This window comes from Hyla sarda, chromosome 9 (assembly GCF_029499605.1).
Source record: "Hyla sarda isolate aHylSar1 chromosome 9, aHylSar1.hap1, whole genome shotgun sequence".
Taxonomy (NCBI): Eukaryota; Metazoa; Chordata; class Amphibia; order Anura; family Hylidae; genus Hyla; species Hyla sarda.
The window spans coordinates 78264048-78286343 of record NC_079197.1 but is presented as its reverse complement, the minus strand read 5'-3'; the positions used below and the strand labels follow the sequence as shown (position 1 = coordinate 78286343).

At 42.0% G+C, this 22296-nt stretch overlaps 1 protein-coding gene across 1 annotated transcript in view; it reads left to right on the top strand.

The window, feature by feature from the left end:
- The window catches only part of LOC130291473 (uncharacterized), a 77592-nt gene that overhangs the window by 5953 nt on the left and 49343 nt on the right, over positions 1–22296 (top strand). The window lies entirely within an intron of this gene.

Here is a 22296-nt window from a genome sequence, read left to right as displayed (position 1 = left end):
GTGAAGCTGTGTCCACGAGACAGCGGAGACATTATACATATACTGTATACCCATACATATATACCCATACATACATTCACCCTTACATATACTGTATACCCATACACATATATACCCATACACATATATACCCATACCCACATATATACCCATACATATATACCTATATACCCATACACCTATACATATATACCCATACATATACTGTATACCCATACATGTATACCCATACATATACTGTATACCCATACATAATTACACCCATATATATATATATATATATATATATATATATATATATATATATACACCCACACATACATACCCACCCATATATATATATATATATATATATATATATATACATATATACCCATACATACCTACACACATATATACCCATACCCACACACATATATACCCATACCCACATATATACCCATACCCACATATATACCCATACATATATACCCATACATATATACCCATACATATATACATATTTACCTATATACCCATACACCTATACATATATACCCATACATATACTGTATGCCCATACATGTATACCCATACATATACTGTATACCTATACATGTATACCCATACATATACTGTATACTAGAGGTGCACCGAAATGGAAATTTCAGAACCGAAACGAAACCGGAAAAAAAAAAAATGTCTGGCCGAAACCGATACCGAAACCGAAAATGACTTCTCCCCGTCTTCTGGTAGAATGCAGCACTCCGCTCATTAGATTAGATTCCCCCACATTAGATTGCCAGCTCCCCCACATTAGGTCAGGAGTTCCCCCACATTAATAGGCAGCTCCCCCACAATAGTAGGCAGCTCCCCCACAATAGTAGGTAGCTCCCCAACAATAGTAGGCAGCTCCCCCACATTAGGTCAGCATTTCCCCCACAATAGTAGGCAGCTCCCCCACATTAGGTCAGCATTTCCCCCACAATAGTAGGCAGGTTCCCCACAATAGCAGGCAGTTTCCCCACAATATTAGGCAGATCCCCCAACAATATTAGGCAGCTCCCCCCACATTTGTAGGCAGCTCCCCCCCACATTAGGTCAGCAGTTCCCCCACAATAGTAGGCAGGTTCCCCACAATAGTAGGCAGTTCCCCCACAATATTAGGCAGCTCCCCACAACAATATTAGGCAGCTCCCCCCACATTTGTAGGCAGCTCCCCCCACATTTGTAGGCAGCTCCCCCCCCCCCCCAATATTAGGCAGCTCCCCCCCCCCAACAATATTAGGCAGCTCCCCCAACAATATTAGAAAGCCCCCCCCCCAACAATATTAGGCAGCTCCCCCCATAATATTAGGCAGCTCCCCCCCACAATATTAGGCAGCTCCCCCCCCACATTTGTAGGCAGCTCCCCCCCAACAATATTAGGCAGCTCCCTCCAACAATATTAGGCAGCTCCCCCCACATTTGTAGGCAGCTCCCCCTCAACAATATTAGGCAGCTCCCCCCACATTTGTAGGCAGCTGCCCCCCAACAATAGTAGGCAGGTTCCCCACAATATTAGGCAGCTCCCCCCCCATTTGTAGGCAGCTCCCCCCCACATTAGGTCAGCAGTCCCCCCACAATAGTAGGCAGGTTCCCCACAATAGTAGGCAGTTCCCCCACAATATTAGGCAGCTCCCCCCAACAATATTAGGCAGCTCCCCCCACATTTGTAGGCAGCCCCCCCCCCACATTAGGTCAGCAGTTCCCCCACAATAGTAGGCAGGTTCCCCACAATAGTAGGCAGTTCCCCCACAATATTAGACAGCTCCCCACAACAATATTAGACAGCTCCCCCCACATTTGTAGGCAGCTCCCCCCACATTTGTAGGCAGCTCCCCCCCCCAATATTAGGCAGCTCCCCCCCCAACAATATTAGGCAGCTCCCCCCCCAACAATATTAGGCAGCTCCCCCCCAACAATATTAGACACCCCCCCCCAACAATATTAGGCAGCTCCCCCCACAATATTAGGCAGCTCCCCCCACAATATTAGGCAGCTCCCCCCCACATTTGTAGGCAGCTCCCCCCAACAATATTAGGCAGCTCCCCCCAACAATATTAGGCAGCTCCCCCCACATTTGTAGGCAGCTCCCCCCCAACAATATTAGGCAGCTCCCCCCACATTTGTAGGCAGCTGCCCCCCAACAATAGTAGGCAGGTTCCCCACAATAGTAGGCAGCTGCCCCCCCACAATATTAGGCAGCTCCCCCCACATTTGTAGGCAGCTCCCCCTCACATTTGTAGGCAGCTCCCCCCCACATTAGGTCAGCAGTTCCCCCACAATAGTAGGCAGCTTCCACCCACTCCACAGACATACAGCTTCCAGCCATATACAGTGTATGGCTGGAGGCTGTATGTCTGTACTGCTGCCCCCACAGTGATCCGGTCACCGCTCCTCTGGCCCGGGGCCACATCTACTGCTATGGCCTATGGACCATAGCAGTAGGTGCCGGGACCGGAGGAGCGGTGACCGGAACACTGAAGAAGATGACGCGGTCACTTACCAGGCCCCGGCCAGCGCGCATTATCCTGCGACGATCCTGCGGTCCTCCTGCTTCTCTTTGGTTGTACGCACGGGACGTCAGTGACGTCCCGTGCGTACGACCATAGAGGCGGAGAAGCGAGGGACCGAAGGAGGATCGCAGGAGGACGCCGGGGAATGGTGAGTGACCGGCGGACATCCTTATGTCCCGAAAAGATTTGCCGGTCCGGGCATGCTGGGAGTTGTAGTTTCACAACAGCTGGAGGCCCCCTGGTTTTTAGTATACAGTATTAGGTTTTATATGCGCTGGCCGGCCCCCACCTGCAGCCACACACGGGAGCCGGCCCGGGCACATAAAAAGAAGTATTCCTATCCCGGAGAGCGCGCCCCCCCCCCCCAGATGTTGCGCACCGCCCACGAGTGCCTGTTTGCAACTTGTGCTGTGGGCGGGCAGGGGAGGTGGGTCATTATCGGCACATTTTTTGTTGTTTCGGCATTTCCCCGAAACAGCTATTTTCGGCCGATATGTATCGGCCGCCGATATACTGGATCCCTACTGTATACCCATACATAATTACACCCATACATATATATATGTATATATATATATATATATATATATATACACACCCATACATAAACCCATACCCATACACATATATACCCATACACCTATACATATATACCCATACATATACTGTATTCCCATACATAATTACACCCATAAATACATATATACACCCATACATACATATATACACATATACACATATACCCATACACATATACACCCATACACCTATACATATACACCCATACACATATACACCCATACACATATACATACACACCCATACACATATACATATACACCCATACCCATATACATATACACCCATACACATATACACATACACCCATACACATATACACCCATACACATTTACATATATACCCATAAACCTATACATATATACCCATACATATACTGAATACCCATACATATATACCCATACATACCTACACCCGTACATATACTGTATACCCATACATAATTACACCCATACATATTAATATATATATATATATATATATATATATATACACACACACACCCATACATACATATATAAACCCATACACATATACATATACACCCATACACATATACATATACACCCATACACATATACATATACACCCATACATATACACCCATACACATATACGTATACACCCATACATGTATACATATACACCCATACACCTATACATATATACCCATACATATACTGTATACCCATACATATATACCCATACATACCTACACCCATACATATACTGTATACCCATACATAATTACACCCATACATATTATATATATATATATATATATATATATATATATATATACACACACCCATACATACATATATACACCCATACACATATACACCCATACACATATACATATATACCCATACACATATATACCCATACATATATACCCATACACATATACATATATACCCATACACATATATACCCATATACATATACACCCATACACATATACATATATACCCATACACATATACCCATACACATATACATATATACCCATGCATATATACCCATACATCTATACATATATACCATACATATACTGTATACCCATACATATACTGTATACCCATACATTATATATATATATATATATATATATATATATATATATATATATATAAATATGTATGGGTGTAATTATGTATGGGTATACAGTATATGTATTGGTATACAGTATGTATGGGTATATATGTATGGGTATACAGTATATGTATGGGTATATATGTTTAGGTGTATGGGTATATATGTATGGGTATATATGCATGGGTATATATGTATATGTGTATGGGTATATATGTATATGTGTATGGGTATATATGTATATGTGTATGGGTGTATGTGTGTATGTAAATGTGTATGGGTGTATATGTGTATGGGTATATATGTATATGTGTATGGGTTTATATGTGTATGGGTATATATGTGTATGGGTATATATGTGTATATATGTGTATGGGTATATATGTGTATGGGTATATGTATGGGTATATATGTATCGGTATATATGTGTATGGGTATATATTTATATGTGTATGGGTGTATATATGTATGGGTGTATACATGTATGTATACATACATGTATGTATACACCCATACACATATACACCCATACATATATACACCCATACACATATACACCCATACACACCCATACACATATACACCCATACACATACACATATACATATACACCCATACACATACACACCCATGCACATATACACCCATACACATATACACCCATACACCTATACATATACACCCATACACCTATAAATATACACCCATACACCTATACATATATATCCATACATATATACCCATACATATACTGTATACCCATACATACCTACACCCATACATATACTGTATACCCATACATAATTACACCCATACATATTAATATATATATATATACACACACCCATACATACATATATACACCCATACATACATATACACCCATACACACATACATATACACCCATACACACATACATATACATATATACCCATACACATATACATATATGTTTCAACTTGGTTTTTATTAAAGGATTTTAGAATGTAACAAAGGATAAACAAAAGACAATAAATGGGATAATAATGCTGCAGACATGACATATAATGGACTCACAATAACCGCACTAATACTTAGTATAAATGACGTGTGGATCTGATGTCGCGGAAGGTCCGGACTGATCTCCAATATGAACACGGTAATAGGGAAGATCTAACCAGAAGAGTCCAGTGGGTGGGGGAATATAATGGTGTATACATGTCCATATACACGATGATCTGTGAGATCCTGGGTTATGTAGGATTTGTCAGCAGTGTAAATAATGGGGTATAATAAGGGGTAATAACAATACCACCTAACTGTATAATAACAAAGAACACAATGTTCAGTATGAGACCTTCATGTTCTAGTAAACAATAGATATGGAGATTTTGTGCTACAATTATATTATAAACTATTATAGGAAACGCCACAAAATCAGAGTTGTTACTATTATTATACTCACTATTATTATTGATATGAATGGGAAGTAATATTCCGGATTCACCAGGTGCGTCCCCATCTCCAGTTTTGCTATATTTAAGCTCAGTGTGTGATGTCATATGTAATACACGTAACTGTCCCTGATCCAGTATCCAGGTATTAAATTTTGGTCCAGCAGTGATGTCATGTGTGATGTCATATGTAATACACGTAACTGTCCCTGATCCATTATCCAGGTATTATATATTGGTCCAGCAGTGATGTCATGTGTGATGTCATATGTAATACACGTAACTGTCCCTGATCCATTATCCAGGTCTTATATATTGGTCCGGCTGAGGCTTAGAGCAGAATTTACGTGGAACCATCACAGAAGTTATTGGCCGATTGAGGGAATTTTGTAAACCAGGATTTCCATTTGTGTCTCATCTTTTCCCCACACCCTTGTTGATTTGCCAGAGCCCATTCATATGACCCATTGGTGGAGACGTTATCGATGACTTCTTGGATGTCTGGGATATTTGGAGTTTTCCAGCGCCTCGTAATGAGGAGTCTGGATACATGAAATATGTGGCATATGGGGATTTGCTGGGGGAATGGAATATTCTCTATGTCAATAAATAACAGGGCCAACTCAGGGGTTATCTGTTATCACCTTGAGACTACGTTGTTTTGTCTCTCTGTTTAAAGTCAGTCATGTTGTTTGCATCTATATACACGTTTATCAGGTGTCAGGATGTGATTGTGGTACTTGTGACCGTCTGCAGGCATTCTCCATTGTATGCAATTTTTGCTGGGGACATCGCCCTTAGCAGCGGTTGACAAGTGCAGGGCCTCCACCCCAGCGAAGGTGCACAATTGCACTTGGGGTTGAGTTTCCTGCTATAGCCATGTCCATGCAAATATAAGCCGGCAAGCGTCTTTTAAGGCTTATACCAATGCACCCTTTTATCTTATTGGGTAGCATTGGGGGTTTCACCTGTGAGGCCTGCTATATATAAACCAGCAAGGGTGGGGCTTGTAGCCTGTCTCCCCCCTCCCATTGTATGTGTGCTGAGTTCACACTGGAGGCGACTGGGGAGCAGTCTGCAAGTTGGACCTTAGGCTGCTGTATATCTGGTTCCTGGTTCTATGCATCTGGCCAGGCAAAAAAGGTTGGTGGTTAGGTCCTGCATAACATGAGAAACCTTGGCGTGGTGTGCGGGCTCAGGTATGTCCTTCATATAAGGATATACTGGCTAATGTCTCATTTTTACATCAGTTTTGAGGATTAGCTAATATCATTGTATATATTTACCACAGGATTGAAACCCCACTTTTGTCCATAGGTGCGGGTCCTCTACCCCATTGTATGAGTGCACAATTGCACTTGGGGTTGAGCACCTGTTATCACCTTGAGACTACGTTGTTTTTTCCAACTCAGGGGTTAATGAGATCGGGGAGATCAATAAATCATTAATCAATGAATTTATATTTGACCAAAAGTGCTTGAGCTTTGGGCAGCTCCATAGAATATGTTTGATGGATCCAATTCCACCGCAGTCCCTCCAGCAATCCATAGAAGCGAAAGGATACATTGTAGATAGACGGAGCGGCGTATAATGCCATCTCATTAACACTTTAGCATACGATTCCCAGTGGGAAGCACATCGGGTAGACTTCTTAGCCAAGAAGAACGCTTTCTCCCATCTCATGGAATTCAACGTTAATTTGAGATCGTTCTCCCACTTTCCTAGATGGGAGAATTTTGCCTCATTATATCCGTTTTCATTAAAGAATTTATAGGACCACGCTAAACCTTTCTCTAGGTATGAGTGCGGATTGTGTAGGGTGTCTGCTAGGAATTGGGGGAGGTTGACATCTTTATGGGATAAGTTTTTAATGGATTTCTGTATTATTAGGAATGTAGCTTCCTCTATATCTGGGGGCCATAGCGGAGCTGTAATTCATGGAAGGAAAGAAGACGGTCCCCTTCAAAAAGATTTGAGACATATTTTATTTGCTTATCTGACCAGGTGGAGACGTCCTGCAAGGAGGTGTATAGGACGAGGGAGGAGAGGGGAATATTACATTGGGAACCAGAATGGGGATTTCTCTCTGACTTGCTGTAATCTGCCCACAGTTTTAGCATTGCTTTGACTGGTGGTAGAACAGTAAATCTTTTAATAGGAAGCAGTTTTCCTGCGACTAGTAATACATTTGACCAATTGTCTACATTTAGCGTCTCTTTCTCTACACGTTGCCAACCAATGTTGCCACGTTCTGGTATTAACCAGGCTTTGGTTTGGGATAATATGGTGGACTTCCAGTAAGCCTCTATATTTGGCAAACCAAATCCTCCATCTTTAATGGGGCCTAGAAAAATCTTTTGTGCGACTCTCGGAGGGGAACCCCCATATAAATTTCAGGAGTTGTTTCTGCAGAGCATTGAATATATATTTGGGAGTTGGGATAGGTAGGGCTCTGAACCTATACAAGATTTTCGGTAAGATAAACATCTTATATAAAGTCAACTTACTCAGCCAGCCTGTCTCATTCTTACTTATATCATCTAATTCTTTACCCAGGGATGTTATTAAGTTGGGGTAATTACTTTTAATAAGATTTCTTGGATTATTAGTGATTTGGATACCTAAGTAGGTTAATGATTCTTCTGCCCATTTGTAAGGAAATTTTTGACCAATGATGTCCTTCTCCTCCCTTGACATATGTATACTCAATAAATAACATTTCTTCTCATTTAATTTATAATAGGAGACTTTACCGAAGTCATCCAGAAGTTTTTGAGTTGTCAGGAGTGAGGAGAGTGGGTCTGATAGAAGAAGAATGACATCATCAGCGTAGAGGCTGATTTTATTTTCACTGATTGAATGATCAATTCCTTTAATGCTGGGGGATTTGCGAATTAGAGAGGCGAAGGGCTCCATCACTAAAGAGAAAACTCCTTCTCTGCATTTAGTGACAAGAGCAGAGAAGGCGTCCGTTTATGATCTGCTAGAGCCACTAGGTCTATTACTCGTCTGGTGCCATCATAGGTTTGACGGCCTTTAGTAAACCCAACCTGGTCCTCACCAATGATGAAAACGGTTGGCTATAAGCCTTGCATACAGTTTTGATATCTTCATTTAATAATGATATTGGTCGTAGGGCTGAGGGCCAGGTGGGGCTTTTACCAGGTTTGGGTAATGTGACAACATGCGCTGACAGCATCTCTATCGGAAACTTACCAGACCTCATAGTCTCATTAAAAACCTTTTCCAATAGAGGCACCAGGGTATCTGCAAAGGTTTTATAATAGAAAGTAGAATAACCGTCCGGGCCAGGGGATTTATGGAGTTTGGCTTGTCCGATTCCTGTATGAATTTCTTCTGAGGAGAACGGCCGTGATAAGAAGCTATGGAATTTGTCAGGAATTTGAGGGAGATCACATCGGTCTAGGAAGCTGTTAATTTCTTCTAGGTCTGGCTGATGAGTATTGGGGTCTTTATTCAGATTATATAAATCATAATAATATTTACTGAATTCATCAGCAATTTCTTGGGGGTGATAAATTTTGTTTTTTGTGGAGGGATTTTCTAGGTGACTTAATCTAGTTTTAATTTGCATTTTATTTATTCTGTTTGCCATTAATTTTGATGATTTATTGAAATCATTATAATAGAGTATTTTAAGTCTCCTCATTCTTTTATCGAATCTTGAAACTAATAATTGGCGTAGATGTAGTTTAATCTGTCTAAGTTCAGTCTCTACTTGATGGGAGGGGTTCTATTTATGAGATGCTTCTATTTGGGATAATTTGGTTAGAGTTTGGTTTATTTCAGCCTCATGTAGTCTTTTTTGTTTTGAAGTGGCCTGAATGATGAGTCCCCTGATATACGCCTTACTTGAGTTCCACAAGAGGAATTGATCATCAGTTGAAGGAGAATTTATGGCTATAAATTCTGTAAATTTTTCCTTTATGAGCTTTACAGTTTGTGGGTTGCCCAACACAAAATCATTACATTTCTAGATGTAGGTATTGCTAGGGTGGTTTGGAATATGAATTTTTAGAAAAATGGGGGTGTAGTCAGACCAAGTGATTTGAGATATTGAGCAGTCTTTGACATAATTCAAAGCGTCTTTTTTCAACAGAAAATAATCTATTCTAGTATAGATTTTATGTGCAGCTGAGTAAAATGTATAGTCTCTTTCGTTGGCGTGAGCGCACCTCCATATATCCAGGAATTCGTGTTGGGCAAACCATTGTTTTAGTTGAGTAGGTGGAGTGGAGCTCTGTGAGGCGGTATCCTCTGAGCGATCACAACTATTAGCTTCCCCTCAGCTATACGGTTTATTTTTTTGATCAATTTGTTAAGGAAATTAACTTTTGAGCTGTTTGGGCCGTATGCGTTTACTATGGTGAACAACTGATTATTAATCTCACATACAATAATCAGATATCTCCCATTGATATCCCTTAGTATTTCTATTAGGTTGAAGGCGACAAAGTTTCTAACCGCTATTGCTACTCCGGCTGACTTCTTTTTTGAGTTGGCCAAAAATATGTTAGAGAAATTTTTGTTTAAAAAATTAGGATGATCGCCCTCCTTAAAATGTGTTTCTTGTAAACACAAGATGTCAACCTTATTTTTCCTCGCCTCTGTCCAAATTAAGGAACGTTTGAAAGGGCTGTTAAGTCCTTTCACATTTAAACTCATAAATTGGACTGTCATGGTGGATCAGTAGTGGAATGATGTGAGTGAGTAGTGTTTACCTGAACCCTTTGGAGGGTCTTATTCATGGGGAGGGGGAAGCTTCTGCACCCGGTAATTCGGAGGGAGGAATATCGTCTCATACTGAAACACAAAGAAATCTGTGTAAACAACAAAACAAACATAACATTTTCAATTAATATAACCAACAATTAGGAGTAGTGTTGTCGGGAAAGTGCAGATTCAATATCTGCGCAACTGGGGAAGTTGCAGGAAAAAGGGTAAGTTCTTTAACAATTATATAGTTCCTCATGTTGGGTTGCTCCCGGGTACTCGGGACCAATCCGTATTGAGCTTTGAGAATCTTCGCTGATCATCCTTTGGAGCATTGTCAATTTGAATGTCTCATTTCTGAAGGAGCTCTTTGCCTTTCTCCACTGAGGCAATATAATAGGTTTTCCCATTTCTGGTCAGTAGGATTTTAGTTGGGAACCCCCACTTGTAGGGTATGAGGGAATTGGGAGAGGTCGGTGTATAGAGACAGGTGCTGGAATGGTTCTGGTGTTTTTTTGTAGTTTCCTGCATTCAGCGAGCAGTTGTTCTTTGACATGGAAGTAATGGATCCTGGTGATGACGTCTCGTGGTATCTCTTCCGGTAGATGTTTTGGTTTATATAACCTTTGAGCTCTGTCCACAGTCAGTTCTATGGTGTCCACTGTAGGAATCAGTGTTGCTATGAGGTGTTGGACATATTTTTTCAGGTCCGCATCCTTAACAGTTTCGGGTACACCTCTGATTTTGACATTATTTCTCCTCCCTCTATCCTCCATGTCTGCCATTTTGATTTTCATGGCAGAGATTTCCTCTTGAAGAGAAATGACTTTGTCAGTGAGGCCGTTGTGATTGAATGCAACTTCTTCAATTCTCTCATCTATTTCAGTCACTCTTTCTTCTAAAGTGTCCAATCTGTCAGAGATTTTTGTGATGGCGTCATTGAGATCTTTTTTTATAGATTTTCTGAGGGACAGCATCATCTCTTTCATTAATTCTTCTGATGCAGGTGAGGTTTTAGATGCTTGAATTTGTGTAATGGGGTCGTCAGAGTCATCCTCCATATCAGATGGAGTAGAATGGTTGTTTCCGTCGTCCCATCTCCCTTTGTGTGTTTCTGGGCTCGCCGTAGCTGATTTATTGCCAGTTGTATTTGGTGTAACTGGATCTCTTTCTTTCCGTTTGACGTAAGTAGATCTTTGAGGTAGTGCATCACTTGGTGTGACACTTTTTTTAGGTGATTTGTTCCGAATTCTGTTACCTTGTTCTTTTTGAGAACCATGGGAGGTTCCCAATATATCAGATTGCAATAGTTCCATTTCAGTACGGCGTACATGGTGAGTTTTTTGTTCTTTGTTCTCAGATGTTTTTTTAATAGAAGGATTGTTGGAGGTTTTCCATTTATTTTGAGGATTGGAGGCCATTTTGGTGTAAGTAAGATGAGATATAAAGACTGTCCACTAGAGGGCGCAGTGAAGTTGTGGCACTTCAGGGGTAATTGCACTTTATATGAAGGAAAGAGACAGTGAGGACTTTCCTCCTGTGTGATCTCTTCAGGTTATTGCTGAGGAACAAGTGTATGAGCTTTATAATGAGCACAGAGATATAGAGAGGAGCTGTGTAGTGCTGGCAGGTAGGTCAGTACACTGTATATATAGTCTGCATTCCTGGGACAGTTATGTCTGTATTGTACTCTGTATTGTACTCAGTACTCTGTATTGTACTCTGTACTCTGTACTGTACTCTGTATTGTATTCAGTACTCTGTATTGTACTCTTTATTTGTATATCTGTAGTCTTAGGGCACTGTATACAGCAGTTATATACTCTGTATTGTACTCTTTAGTTATATGTCTTGTGGTGTTAGGGCACTGTATACAGCAGTTATATACTCTGCTCTCAGCTGTTCAGGCTGTATTCTCCTCAGGAGCTCTGTACTCTGTATTGTACTCTTTAGTTATTTGTATATCTGTAGTCTTAGGGCGCTGTATACAGTAGTATATACTCTGCTCTCAGCTGTTCAGGCTGTATTCTCCTCAGGAGCTCTGTACTCTGTATTGTACTCAGTACTCTGTATTGTACTCTTTAATTATTTGTATATCTGTAGTCTTAGGGCACTGTATACAGCAGTATATACTCTGCTCTCAGCTGTTCAGTAGTATTGAGCGGCATATGTCATATTCGAATTCGCGATATTTCGCGAATATATGGACGAATATTCGTCATATATTCGCTAAATTCGCATATTCATAATAGTCGCGTTTTATTTTCGCATACGCGAAAATTAGCATGTGCGAAAATTAGCATAGGAAAAATTACCATAAGCGAAAATTCGCATATGCGAAAATTAACATATGTAAATTTTCGCTTATGGTAATTTTCGCATATGCGAAAATTCGCTCGCCAGTCTCACACAGTAGTATTTGAGCCTACTTTACACCACACAAGCTGGAAGAAGAAAGGGGTGATCACTGTGATGTGTACTGTGAAAAAAAAAAAAAAAAGGAATATTCGTAATTACGAATATATAGTGCTATATTCGCGAATATTCGCGAATATGCGATATTCGCGAATAAAATTCGTATTCCGAATATTCGCGAGCAACACTAATGTTCAGGCTGTATTCTCCTCAGGAGCTCTGAGGTGATGACAGGGGAGGGAAGATGGCGGCGGGGCTGAGCACAGGACTGTTATCAGTGTTTTCTGTCAGCTTGTATAGAGCAGGACTCACCAGAATCTCAGCAGGGATGAGATGGAGACGTGTCTTGTGAAAGAAGATGGAGGCTCCGCTCTGTAGTGTCTTGTGAGGGAAGATGGAGGCTCCGCTCTGTAGAGTCTTGTGAGGAAAGATGGAGGCTCCGCTCTGTAGTGTCCTGTCAGGTGATTCCCCTCTGTAGTTGGATGACAGGACTTTTCCTCACAGGCAGGAGGTATGGAGTCTGCTAGGCCAAAACTTTTTATCCACAATAAGTCTGGTAAATCAAAACAAATTTACTGGAGAGCTTCTCACTGATGTCCCAAAGGATTGTGAGAGGTTTGGACCCAAAATTATCCCGGAGAAGTAGCTTTTTGTTGCTTTATGTGAGAAACCATAGAGGAGCTAACACAACATGCGACTATTCTCTCTCAGCGCTAGGCCACGCCCCCATACATATACATATATACCCATACACATACACATATATACCCATACACATATGTACCCAAATACATATACATATATACCCATACACATATACATATACACCCATAAACATTTACAAATATACCCATACCCATATACATATATACCCATACATATACACATACATCTATACCCATACATAAACTGTATACCCATACATATATACCCATACATACCTACACCCATACATATACTGTATACCCATACATAATTACACCCATACATATTAATATATATATATATATATATCTATATATATATATATATATATATATATATTAATATGTATTGGTGTAATTATGTATGGGTATACAGTATATGTATAGCTGTAGGTATGTATGGGTATATATGTATGGGTATACAGTATATGTATGGGTATATATGTATATATGTATGGGTATATATAAATGGGTGTATATGTATGTATGGGTGTATATGTATGTATGGGTGTATATATGTATGTATGGGAGTATATATATATATATATATATATATATATATAAATATACACCCATACATACATATATACACCCATACACACTCATACATATATATACCCATACACATATACACATATATACCCATACACATATATACCCATACACATATACATATATACCCATGCATATATACCCATACACCTATACATATATACCCATACATATACTGTATACCCATACATATCTACACCCATACATATACTGTATACCCATACATAATTACACGCATATATATATATATATATACACACCCATACATACATATATACACCCATACATACATATATACACCCATACATATATATACACCCATACATATATACATATATACCCATACACATATACACATATATACCCATACACATATATACCCAAACACATATATACCCATACACCCATACCCATATACACCCATACACATATACATATATACCCGTACACACCCATACACATATACATATATACCCATACACATATACATATATACCCATACACATATACATATATACCCATGCATATATACCTATACATATATACCCATACATATACTGTATACCCATACATATATACCCATACATATATACATATATACACCCATACATACATATATACACCCATTCATATATACACCCATACATATATACACACACACATAAATATATATATACACCCATTGTGGCAGTGTGGCAAGGAAAGGGTGTATTTCCTTGGCTCACCCTGCAGAAGCTCTCACCTGCTTCTTAAGTAATGAGGCAGGAGGGAAGGGAGGTGTATATGAGATGGAGACTCAGTCTAATGTGGGCTCTTCCTAGGAGACAGCATGTGGGCTGTAGGGAAGAGACAGAGCCTGCTGAGGAGTACACAGCCCAAGCTATGAGTGGCTCAAAGAAAGTGACATGAATTGTGAGTAGAAGGTTGCAGGGGACATATGTTTAACCGGCTGAGGGAAGCTCAGCGGTTGTTAGTCAGGACAAGCTGATCTGTTCAGTCAGTGACCAGACGGTCTAGGATTTTGTTTTGTTCCTGCTTTTTGTTTATTTCTTTCCCTGCAACCTGTCTAATAAAACTGGCAAGGTGCCAGATTTGCATTATAAGCGTTTGTTTGCTGGTTTATTGAGAAGAAACGCATCCTGTGGCGTGGTCCAGGACGATCCCAGAGCTAATCCCCAAGACGGATCGTCACATTTTGGTGGAGGATGCGGGTACGCCGTTGCTAAGGGCAACCCATTGCCAAGGGCAACCAACAAGTGAGTTGGAGAGGAGCTGTTGCTAGGAGCAACCCCCTGCAAGATTGCAAGTCGGAGGAGCCCAGCAGAGGAGTTCAAGCCCAGTTTGGTGTCTGTGGAGGAGCGTTGCTAGGGGCAACGGATCGAGATTTTTTTTCAAGAAAATGGGACAACCTCGAAAGGCTGTTGCTGGGAGCATCCGACGTGGGCCACAACCGGTGGTCGCCAAGACGAAGCCGAGGTCCTGTGAGTTGTCGGTGGGCGGAATCCCACTGTGGGTGGACTTGGATTGTTGCCAGACTGTATCTCGGATTATGCCAGAAATAATTCCATTTGTGAAGTCCCGCCCGGAGCTCGGTAAGACTGTTCAAATTACCTTTGATACATGTTTTGGGACAGTAAGCCATATGATGGAGGTATGTGCGGAACTTACAGTGGAAAATTGTACTGGACAGAGACTTTCCGTATTTCTGGCAGCTGTGGGATGCCGAGAGTGCACCTGAGAGTTCGCACACAAAGGTTCCGGAAGGAGTGAGGACTGGGAGGTCTCTACTGGACTGTGTGAATGGTGCTGTATATTGTGAACCCATGCAGGCTGAAAATGTTTTTCTTGAAACACTTATGTTAATGTGTTCTGATGTAAAGAGTTCTATTCCCACCTCTTGCAGGACAAAAGAAAACCTGTGTGAGCTGGAAATAGAAGGTAAAAAGATGACTGTTTTGTTAGATCCAAAATGTGTAATAAGTCTGGTAAAGACCAGCTGCAGAAAGCCAGACCCCGCTATAGTGTCTATACAAGCCAGTATTTGGGGCTATAAAACAGTTAATGTGTGTATTTCTACTCCCTGTGGTACCATAAGTCACAAGGTTGCAATAGAGCCTACCTTAGAGTATGAAGTAGTGCTGGGGAAGGATTTTCCGTTTTTTCAGCGGTTGTGGGAAGATAGTCAGGTAACTAGAGCAGGAACACCTGATAGGCTCACCACACTTGGTTTTCACCACATAGCAGGGGACAGTAACTCCGCAGAAGCTGAGGACGGGGAATGTCAGCAGACCCTAGGTATATCTCAGGTGGGAGTGTGCCAGACCACTAGGGGAGCTGAAGAACAGTCCACGAGTCAAGTTGAAGTGGTGACTGGAATAGAAGCTGCGGAAAAACCAAAACTCCGGAAGAGAGTACCAGTGGAGCTGGGGGCTGCACTTACGGTCACAGACGGAGTCCTAAGTGAAGGAGACTGTGACAAGACAAAAGAAAAGTCTGCCAAGAAGCCGAGAGACAGTTCAGAGGAACTGATCAGGAATCTCCCTGACTCGCTGGTGCCAAGAGCCATTGAAGTTGTTACTAGGGGCAACAAACTTACCGCCAAGGGATTGCCGGTCCGACAGGAGTGTTTAGCGAGAGTCTCCAGAGTTGCCAACGTGGTGGGAGAGGAAGAGTGCCACGTGTCAGTGGCACCTGTTGTGGATGATAATAATGAGGCACAAGTGGCCGCAACCCCGAAAAAGGGGGAGACTTCATCTAGAGATGGAGAAGAGCTGGGTCGAGTGTCTGACAGAGGACCAGGGGATGTCTCAAGGTCTAACAGCGAGAGTGAGGAGACCGCTGTCAGTAAAAGGTCTCGGAAAAGATGAGCTGGCCTTGGAAAAAAACTGGAGCAGATCCAGAATCTGGAAGAATCCCTGTAGATGGCTTATGTGAAGTTGTTGGAGAAAGAAAAAGAGGTACATCGCTTGACAGAGGAGAAGGACAAATCACTTGCTGACTTCAAGAAAGAGCAAGAAGCGAGGCTTCAGCTGGAAAAAGTCATGGAGCATCACAGAAGGGAGTTTGTGGCTCTGCAGGATGAACTGTCCCGCTCCCAGGGTCTTGTGACCAGCAAGGAGAGTGAAGTGCAGAGTCTGGCCAAGCGGATGTCCTTCCAGGACGAAGAAGTGAGTCTTCTACATGGTGCATATCAGGCTCTGCAGAGTGATCACAAGGCTAGCCTGGTAGCCATGGAAAAAATAGAAAAAGAGAAGAATGAAATGAAGATGGAAGTTCATGATCTTGCCAGCAATCTGGAGAGTGTCTCTAAAGCTAAGAGACAACTGGAGGAGGAAGTCAAAGCAAAGAGTGCCCTTGCACATGCTCTTCAATCTGCTCGTCATGACAATGACTTGCTCCGTGAGCAGTATGAGGAAGCCCTGGAACAAGTTGAGACTCTGAACCATGAAAACAAGAACTTGCAACAGGAGATCTCAGATTTATCTGAACAGATTGGTGAGAGTGGAAAATCTATCAATGAGTTAGTGAAGTCCAAGAAACAGTTGCTGGACAGTGAGAAGATTATCTCCACAAAGCTCAAGAGTGAGCAGCTGAAATATATAAAGCTGGAAGATGACATGAAGATCTTAAAAGAGAGCCTGGAAGCGCAGAACGAAACGCGCAGAAGGTCCCACGTAGCTGCCTTGGTTTTGCTGGGAGCTCAACTCTACGAGCAGGTGGCTGTGCTGGCGGTCAATGAACAATTGAGGAAACAATTGCTGTCTTCGGAAGATACTGTCAGAGACTTGACAGAGTTACTTGACAGTGAGAGGATGAAGTCCGCTAAGCTCCAGTGTAAGCTGCGAAAATGCGAGAAAAAGGAAGAGGACCAGGAAGTCCTAAAAGAGAGCAGAGACCAGGATATGGCGGAATGAAGTCCTCTAAAGTTGAAACTGAGATGGACCCGTGTCAGAGGTCCTCTGACGGTACAGAGAACAAGACAGTGGTTGGTGAAGCCACTGAGGCCGAAAGATTCTCTGAAGCAGAGGCAGAGGTCCGGCAAGCAAGAAGACAAAGGTTAGAAGCATCTGTCCTCTCACTCCTTAATTTCAAGAACCCTGCCCACACTAGGGTGAAGAACCTGGTACTGGAGAGGTGTGACCGAGAGACTTGCAATTGGTGGCTGGTAAAAGTCCGGAAGAAAAAAGTCAAGGACTTCAGAGACTGTGGGACAAAAGTTGTCCAAGAGAAAGGAAAGGCAGATGGTTTCTGCCTTTCAAATACATGTGCTCCTTCCCGGTGGTCTGAGCAAAGGGGGGGGGGGATATGTGGCAGTGTGGCAAGGAAAGGGTGTATTTCCTTGGCTCACCCTGCAGAAGCTCTCACCTGCTTCTTAAGTAATGAGGCAGGAGGGAAGGGAGGTGTATATGAGATGGAGACTAAGTCTAATGTGGGCTCTTCCTAGGAGACAGCATGTGGGCTGTAGGGAAGAGACAGAGCCTGCTGAGGAGTACACAGCCCGAGCTATGAGTGGCTCAAAGAAAGTGACATGAATTGTGAGTAGAAGGTTGCAGGGGACATATGTTTAACCGGCTGAGGGAAGCTCAGCGGTTGTTAGTCAGGACAAGCTGATCTGTTTAGTCAGTGACCAGACGGTCTAGGATTTTGTTTTGTTACTGCTTTTTGTTTATTTCTTTACCTGCAACCTGTCTAATAAAACTGGCAAGGTGCCAGATTTGCATTATAAGCGTTTGTTTGCTGGTTTATTGAGAAGAAACGCATCCTGTGGCGTGGTCCAGGACGATCCCAGAGCTAATCCCCAAGACGGATCGTCACACCATACATACATATATACACCCATATATATACCCATACATACATATATACACCCATACATACATATATACCCATACATACATATATACACTCATACATACATATATACCCATACATACATATATGCATCCATACATACATATATACACCAAAATACATTTACTCCATTACCTGAATATGAAGCTCCCCCACTGCTGTAAACTTCTCCCACGTGTGCTGTCCTCCGCTCTCTGCTGTGTATCCAAGATACCCTGCTGCTCGCATGCGCGGGAGCTGTAAGGTGGGGGGGGGGGGCGGGCGTTCGGGGATATTTCAATTTCGCGCTGAGCTCTCTATCTGCTGTATAGGAAGCTGTGAGCGCGCATTCCGGATCACGCTGGGGCATGCCCGGCCAGCGTTGGTCCATGCATGCTGAAATTCAGCAAGGAAAACTCAACCTGAGCCACTTAGGGTGACACCTAGTGGCCAGGTTTTCAAAGTGAAAATATACATGTAAAACATTTTTTTTTTAATGAAAATATATTAGAAACATTTTTTATTTAGCAAAATCTTTTTAATAAATTTTTTTTTTTTAATGAGAGTACCCATTTAACCCCTTAAGGACCAAGGGCGTACAGGTACGCCCTTGGTCCTGCTCTCCTGATATAACGTGGGGTTACACAGTAACCCCGCGTCATATCACGGTGGGCCCGGCGTCATAGTGAAGCCGGGACGCAGCGCGCTATTAACCCTTTAGCCGCGCGCTCAGAGCTGAGCCGGCTAAAAGTGAAAGTTGACGGCTAGCTCAGTCGGGCTGTTCGGGATAGCCGCGGCTAATCGCGGCATCCCGAACAGCTGACAGGACAGCGGGAGGGCCCCTTCCTGCCTCCTCGCTGTCCGATTGCCGAATGACTGCTCAGTGCCTGAGATCCAGGCATGAGCAGTCATGCGGCAGAATCGTTGATCACTGGTTTCTTATGAGAAACCAGTGATCAATGATGGAGATCAGTGTGTGCAGTGTTATAGGTCCCATTGGGACCTATAACACTGCAAAAAAAAAAGTGAAAAAAAAGTGACTAAAGATCATTTAACCCCTCCCCTATTAAAAATTTGAATCACCCCCCTTTTCCAATAAAAAAAAAAAAAAACACATTGTAAATAAAAATAAACATATATGGTATCACCGCATGCGGAAATGTCCGAATTATAAAAATATATCATTAATTAAACCACTCGGTCAATGGCGTGCGCGCAAAAAAATTCCAAATTCCAAAATAATGCATTTTTGGTCACTTTTTATATCATTTAAAAATGAATAAAAAGCGATCAATAAGTCCTATCAATGCAAAAATTGTACCGTTAAAAACTTCAGATCACGGCGCAAAAAATGAGCCCTCATACCGCCCCATACACGGAAAAATAAAAAAGTTATAGGGGTCAGAAGATGACAATTTTAAACGTATTAATTTTCCTGCATGTAGTTATGATTTTTACCAGAAGTCCGACAAAATCAAACCTATATAAGTAGGGGATCATTTTAATCGTATGGACCTACAGAATAAATATCAGGTATCATTTTTACCGAAAAATGTTCTACGTAGAAACGGAAGCCCCCAAAAGTTACAAAACAGCGTTTTTTTTTTCAATTTTGTCGCACAATGATTTTTTTTCCCATTTCACCGTAGATTTTGGGGCAAAATGACTGACGTCATTACAAAGTAGAATTGGTGGCGCAAAAAATAAGCCATCATATGGATTTTTATTTGCAAAATTGAAAGAGTTATGATTTTTTAAAGGCAAGGAGCAAAAAACGAAAATGCAAAAACGGAAAAAACCCCGGTCCTTAAGGGGTTAAGTCACCCAAGTGCAAGTATTCACACAAAACACTGTGCACGAGGATGTGGTCTATCGCAAGCCCCCTTTTTTTTTTTTTTATTTGGCTACCCCTGAGGGGTATCTTTATTTAAAAATTCATAAAATTAACAAAGTGCATATGATCGTAAAAGACATTGTTTTTACAATAAAAACACATTTTTCATAATAAAAGTCACATAAATAGTAGTAAATGTTTACATAAATACACTCATATTACACTTAAAATGTTCATTTGGTTGCTTTACAAAATGGCGTTCCATTCATTAAAATATCATTTTCTAGCTCATAAAGGATAGTATTTCCTGTCCAATAAAAGGTACTGGTACATATTACTAATACAAATAGATAAAGCATCATTCACAGATAAAATCTTGTGCTTAAATAGTAAACAGTTTCTGGCATCCCACAGAGCTGCCTTAACACCAGGGCCGGACTGGGTGGGAAAACCAGCCCTGGAAAATATTACATACCAGCCCCATAGTGTTGCGTCATTATACCAGCACGTCGTCATTTTCTTGTTCATAAAAGGTAAAATCATGTATTTTAAAGCATATTAGTTCCCCCCACATTAGGTGCAGTATAGTTCCCCCCCACATTAGGTGCAGTATAGTTCCCCCCACATTAGGTGCAGTATAGTTCACCCACATTAGGTGCAGTATAGCTCCCCACGTTAGGTGCAGTACACTTTCCCCACATTAGGTGCAGTACAGTTTCCCCACATTAGGTGCAGTATAGTTCCCCCACATTAGGTGCAGTATAGTTCCCCCACATTAGGTGCAGTACAGTTCCCCCCACATTAGGTGCAGTACAGCCCCCCCCCCCACATTAGGTTCAGTACAGTCCCCATATTAGGTGCAGTATAGTTCCGCCACATTAGGTGCAGTATAGTTCCCCACATTAGGTGCAGTCACTGTAGAAGACAAGCAGTCTTCTGTACACTGAGGACAAGCGGGGCTCTGTAGACTGAGGACAAGCGGGGCTCTGTAGACTGAGGACAAGCGGGGCTCTGTAGACTGAGGACAAGCAGGGCTCTGTAGACTGAGGACAAGCAGGGCTCTGTAGACTGAGGACAAGCAGGGCTCTGTAGACTGAGGACAAGCAGGGCTCTGTAGACTGAGGACAAGCAGGGCTCTGTAGACTGAGGACAAACAAGGCTCTGTACACTGAGGACAAGCAGGGCTCTGTACACTGAGGACAAGCAGGGCTCTGTACACTGAGGACAACCGAGGCTCTGTACACTGAGGACAAGCAGGACTCTGTACACTGAGGTCAGCCCCCCCCCCCAATCCTCAAGTAGAAAAACAAAGCCACGCCCCCACCCGCATCTCCCACCTGCCAGCTAGCTGTTGTAAGACTAAACTCCCAGCATGCTCTTACAGTGAGGACATGCTAGGAGTTGTAGTTCTACCAGCTAGCCAGTGGGAGGTAGATGCGGGCAGATGGCCGGGGTGCGGATCTTCACAAAAAGTTGTACAAAAAGTTGCAGTTTGCGACTTTTTGTGCACCTTTTTTTTAAATGCTACAGCACGTTTTGTAAGCCAGGTCTGACCTGGCTTAAATTTGCTACTTTTTTATG